Below are 6,357 nucleotides of genomic sequence, written 5' to 3' on the forward strand. Positions count from 1 at the left end.
GGGGGCAGCCATTCAAAGGAGAAAAGGCACAGGCACATAGCAGATAACAGATAAAACACTATTGTATTCTACAGAGCTTATCTGTTATCTGCTATGTAACCTGTGCCTTTTCTCCTTTTTTCCAGCTTGAATGGCTGCCCCCATGGCTACACAGCAGCTTATTATATAAATTATAGTAGTGTTACTGTAGCAAACACACCAGTTTTACCAGTGCAGGGCAACAGTGCATTATATTTTTATTACTTTAAAGCTCTTTAATTTTTTGGTGTTACTGTTCCTTTAAGCTACTAAGAAATGCCCTTCCCTTTAAGCAAAACAGGGATTGTTTGTCCATATATTGCAATATACTTCAAGCTGGCCGACTGCGTCAAAGATATATATATATATATAGGTCCTTTTCAAAAAATTAGCATATTGTGATAAAGTTCATTATTTTCTGTAATGTACTGATAAACATTAGACTTTCATATATTTTAGATTCATTACACACAACTGAAGTAGTTCAAGCCTTTTCTTGTTTTAATATTGATGATTGTGGCATACAGCTCATGAAAACCCAAAATTCCTATCTCAAAAAATTAGCATATCATGAAAAGGTTCTCTAAATGAGCTATTAACCTAATCATCTGAATCAACTAATTAACTCTAAAAACCTTAAAAAGATTCCTGAGGCTTTTAGAAACTCCCAGCCTGGTTCATTACTCAAAACCGCAATCATGGGTAAGACTGCCAACCTGACTGCTGTCCAGAAGGCCATCATTGACACCCTCAAGCAAGAGGGTAAGACACAGAACGAAATTTCTGAACGAATAGGCTGTTCCCAGAGTGCTGTATCAAGGCACCTCAGTGGGAAGTCTGTGGGAAGGAAAAAGTGTGGCAGAAAATGCTGCACAACAAGAAGAGGTGACCGGGCCCTGAGGAAGATTGTGGAGAAGGACCGATTCCTGACCTTGGGGGACCTGCGGAAGCAGTGGACTGAGTCTGGAGTAGAAACATCCAGAGCCACCATGAACAGGCGTGTGCAGGAAATGGGCTACAGGTGCCGCATTCCCCAGGTCAAGCCACTTTTGAACCAGAAACAGCGGCAGAAGCGCCTGACCTGGGCTACAGAGAAGCAGCACTGGACTGTTGCTCAGTGGTCCAAAGTATGTCATTCGGAAATCAAGGTGCCAGAGTCTGGAGGAAGACTGGGGAGAGGGAAATACCAAAATTCCTGAAGTCCAGTGTCAAGTACCCACAGTCAGTGATGGTCTGGGGTGCCATGTCAGCTGCTGGTGTTGGTCCACTGTGTTTTATCAAGGGCAGGGTCAATGCAGCTAGCTATCAGGAGATTTTGGAGCACTTCATGCTTCCATCTGCTGAAAAGCTTTATGGAGATGAAGATTTCATTTTTCAGCACAACCTGGCACCTGCTCACAGTGCCAAAACCACTGGTAAATGGTTTACTGACCATGGTATTACTGTGCTCAATTGGCCTGCCAACTCTCCTGACCTGAACCCCATAGAGAATCTGTGGGATATTGTGAAGAGAAAGTTGAGAGACACAAGACCCAACACTCTGGATGAGCTTAAGGCCGCTATTGAAGCATCCTGGGCCTCCATAACACCTGAGCAGTGCCACAGGCTGATTGCCTCCATGCCACGCCACATTGAAGCAGTCATTTCTGCAAAAGGATTCCCGACCAAGTATTGAGTGCATAACTGAACATAATTATTTGAAGGTTGACTTTTTTTTGTATTAAAAACACTTTTCTTTTATTGGTCGGATGAAATATGCTAATTTTTTGAGATAGGAATTTTGGGTTTTCATGAGCTGTATGCCACAATCATCAATATTAAAACAAGAAAAGGCTTGAACTACTTCAGTTGTGTGTAATGAATCTAAAATATATGAAAGTCTAATGTTTATCAGTACATTACAGAAAATAATGAACTTTATCACAATATGCTAATTTTTTGAAAAGGACCTGTATATATACACACTATAGTAGTTTTTCTGTAGCAAACACACCAGTGTTACCAGTGCAGGGCAACTGTATAATTTAATTACTTTAAAACATTTCTATTTTTTGATGCTACTGTTCCTTTAAGGGTAAAGACACATGGAGCTACTAGTAATGGCTACTAAAACAGACAATCCTGATCATATACTGATAATTGTCATTACGTGTTTTAGCAGAGGCAATTCTCAGTATTGTCTATGGCAGAGTATTTTCTGGGGTTTAGTAGCTGTGAAAAAGTAGCTACTGTAGGGGATCAGAGAACTCTGTCCCCTATTTCTCAGTCTGTGACATCATCCAGCCTAGCTACAGACTGGGGAGGGACCCAATTGGCTGGATACCCCAGTGCACGTCTGGGAGAGGTGTGCTTAAGGTTTGGAGCCAAAAATCTAGGGGCGGGTGCAGCAGTTGATAAAGGGAGCCCCTGCTGTTGCTTGCCAGTGTTGGAAGAGAGATCCAGAGTGAGCAGCCTGTACAAAGTGCTGTGCATTCAGATTGAAAGGATAAGAGTCTGCTTGGCTGCTATGGAGTACAAAGTCCTCTGTGGAATCTCTGTGTGTGTCCCCTGGTGAGAACAGGTATTATTTGTTTGCCTGCTATGTGGGAGCAGCTACCTTTCCATAGGGGAAGGTACTCTGGGGCAGGTAGCCAGGGCCGCCATCAGAAATCACGGGGCCCCTCACAATAATGTTTTCTGGCCCCCCTCCTCCCACACCCCCAATGGCCCCTCCCCCAGTGACCCCTCCCATCAATACAAAGGACATAAAACTTTGGTAGCCAGGGCCCCCTAAAACATTGGTGTCCAGGAGTTACATTTTGCATTGGTGCCAGGGCAGGTACCCCCTAAATCATTGCTAGCCAGCCCAGGGCCCCCTAAAACTTTGGTAGCCAGTGCCCCCCTAAACAGGCCCCCCCAAAGCATCCTCCAGCTTCCCCCAGGGCCCCCCACAAAGCTTTCTCCAGCTTCCCCCAGGGCCCCCCACAAAGCTTTCTCCAGCTTCCCCCAGGGCCCCCCACAAAGCTTTCTCCAGCTTCCCCCAGGGCCCCCCCCCCCACAAAGCATTCTCCAACTTCCCCCAGGGCCCCCCCCCCACAAAGCATTCTCCAACTTCCCCCAGGGCCCCCCCCCCCACAAAGCATTCTCCAGCTTCCCCCAGGGCCCCCCCCCCCACAAAGCATTCTCCAGCTTCCCCCAGGGCCCCCCCCCCCACAAAGCATTCTCCAGCTTCCCCCAGGGCCCCCCCCCCCACAAAGCATTCTCTAGCTTCCCCCAGGGCCTGCCTGCTGCCGGGGTGTCCTCCGGTATGTGCCGCGGCTCCCAGCTACTTCTGCGCTTTTATAAGGTTGCGCCCCTTGCGTGTGACGTCAGCACGCACCGGCGCAACCTTATAAAAGTGGAGAAGTAGCGGCACATAGCGGAGGACGCCGCCAGAGCCGGAGGAAGTGAGGGCCCGGACTTGATTAAAGGGGGCCCGAACTAAGAAAACTTTAGCACGGCCGGGCCCCCTTTAAAACTAAAAACGTCCGGGCCCGGGACGATTTTCCCCCCTGATGGCGGCCCTGCAGGTAGCGCAACCTGTGGAAGGGACTGAACTGACTAAAAGGGTTGTGGTCTATCCGGATCCAAGTTGGGACAAGGGCACCTATAGAGACTGACTGTGCCAGCAGTGGATAGACTGCACAGGTTCCTCAAGGCAGGATAATCAGTTATCCGTAAAGTTATTTTACTTCCATTTTCAACAGTTATATAAAGTTTGATATTGCTGCAAAACTGTGTGATTATTCCTAGTGGAAAGTCCCTGGAGGTGTGTTCCTCAGTGTCCCCTAGGTGGAGGCACTGCGCTAAATCCCAGTTCCCAGTATCTCAAAGAGAACAAATCCTCCTGTTACAGCCCAAAAATAAGTGAGTGTGCCAAGAAAGGGTTACATTTTGGAGGCACTGCTGAGATTCTATTGGGAAGCTGGGAATGTTGGATGAAAGCATGGCTGCACATGAAACCCCACAAACTGTTTGCCAGTGATGTAATGCTTTGGGACTGAACCCCCGGAAGGTTGCTGTTGTGGGGCCCATGATTCCAAGAGTGAAAGAAGATTTTATTTATGAAATCCTTGATGGGGAACAAATATTTTACTGCCCAAGAGTGGCTGCGTTACGGCGAGATTCTGCCGGGGTTCTGCTGAATGTTCTTATAGAGAGCCCCAGAGAGAGACCGTGAGAGGGTTCCCCCTGATATTGAGGCGGGAGATCAAGGGTCATGGAGGGTTGTTCTGCCAGATCTGTCTGATGACGCAGATAATTTAACTACCCATGATGACACCCTTGTTCCCCAGTTTGCAGTTACAGCACTGGGAGGTGTGCTGCCCAATAAGAGACTGTTTGATTTGCCAGCTGAACAGAGTCAAGTAAAGCAATGTCCATCCTGTGAGAGCATGGCCTCCAAGGGGAGTTGGTATAGCTCAGGAGGCCGGCTGGACACCCCTGATATTGTGAGTGCACTGGGACAACTGACTGACCAAATGACTCAGCTGACCTGGAACGGTAGTTTTAAAAGACTTAGTGTTTTCAGGCGCAGATCCTGTACCTTCGGGTGAGGAGTCCTTTGAGAGTTAGAGAGACTCCACTGTGGTGCCCGTGAGAGATTGGACCGGGCCCTGAGGCAACTATGAGGAGGAAGATCCTTGAGAGCCTTCGCTGTCCTGCCGTGGATGTGGTGAAATCCTACCTAGTTAGTCACCCTGATGCTACTTCAGGCGACCTGATTGAAGTCCTAGAGGTGCCGTTTGGCCCTGTAGCGAGTACAACAGAGATGCTCCACAACTTCCACTCTACCTTCCAGAAAGAGAAGGAAGACCTGTCTGCCTATCTGGTGCAGTTGGAGCAAGGCCTGAGACTGCTGGCGAGTCGTGGGGTAATCCAAAGCTCTGAAATGGATTCCCTGAGAATTCGCCAAATGAGGATAGGGACTTTGAATAGTGACCCTTTTGCCGTGACAATTAGAGCTTACTACCAGGATACACTAACCCCTGGCTATGTTGCTCTGATGGAGAGAGTTCGGCGGGAGGAGGCTGATGCCTATGTGAGGGTGAAGAGGAGTTCCACCCAAGGGCATGCAGAGAAGTCCCCTGCTGATGCAAAACTGCTGGAGGAAAATAAGAAACTTCGCAAAGAGTTGGAAGAGTTAAAAGCTCAAATGTCTGAGAGAGCCAAAACCCCAACTGAGACGAGGAAACCTTGTGTTACCGGTGTGGTAGAATAGGCCACATACAGCAACACTGTCCTGATCCTGATGAGGGTGAGGCCCAGTCTGCACTGTGTAAAGTACGCCGGCAGTGTAAGAAATTCCAAGGGAAATGTTACAAGTGCCATGTGATGGGTCATCAGGCCCGGAACTGTAAGACTTACAAAGGCTTAACAGCACAGAAGTCCTACTATGGACTTCCATATCTGAAAGTGACTCCCCTGAAGGAGATGAGGGGTTGAGTCAAAGGAAGACCACTGTGGAGAACCCTATTGAGTGTTGTACTGTTTCTGAGTGTAAGGGGGTACGGCAAGCGAGGCTGTTGCCGGTTTGTCCAAGGGGAGTATGTAGGGGATCAGAGACCTCTGTCCCCTGTTTCTCAGTCTGTGACAACATCCAGCCTAGCTACAGACTGGGGAGGAACCCGATTGGCTGGATACCCCAGTGCACGTCTGGGAAGAGGTGTGCTTAAGGTTTGGAGCCAAAAATCTAGGGGCGGGCCCAGCAGTTGTTTGCCAGTGTTGGAAGAGAGATCCAGAGTGAGCAACCAGTACAAAGTGTGCATTCAGATTGAAAGGATAAGAGTCTGCACGGCTGCCATGGAGTACAAAGTCCTCTGTGGAATCTCTGTGTGTGTCCCCTGGTGAGAACAGGTATTGTTCGTTTGCCTGCTATGTGGGAGCAGCCACCTTTCCATAGGGGAAGGTACTCTGGGGCAGGTAGCGCTACCTGGGGGGACTTAAGAGCTCTTGGGGAAGGGACTGAACTAACTAAAAGGGTTGTGGTCTATCCAGATCCAAGTTGGGACAAGGGCACCTATAGAGACTGACTGTGCCAGCAGTGGATAGACTGCACAGGTTCCTCAGAGCAGGATAATCCGTTATCCATAAAGTTGTTTTACTTCCATTTTCAACAGTTATATAAAGTTTGATATTGCTGCAAAACTGTGTGATTATTCTTAGTGGAAAGTCCCTGGAGGTGTGTTCCTCATTGTCCACTAGGTGGAGGCACTGCACTGAATCCCAGTTCCCAGTATCTTTAAAGTCAAAGAGAACAAATTCTCCCAAAAATAAGTGAGTGTGCCAAGAGAGGGTTACACTACTAAGTAGCTCTGCGTG

This window comes from Xenopus tropicalis, chromosome 1 (genome assembly GCF_000004195.4).
Source record: "Xenopus tropicalis strain Nigerian chromosome 1, UCB_Xtro_10.0, whole genome shotgun sequence".
NCBI classification, from domain to species: domain Eukaryota; kingdom Metazoa; phylum Chordata; class Amphibia; order Anura; family Pipidae; genus Xenopus; species Xenopus tropicalis.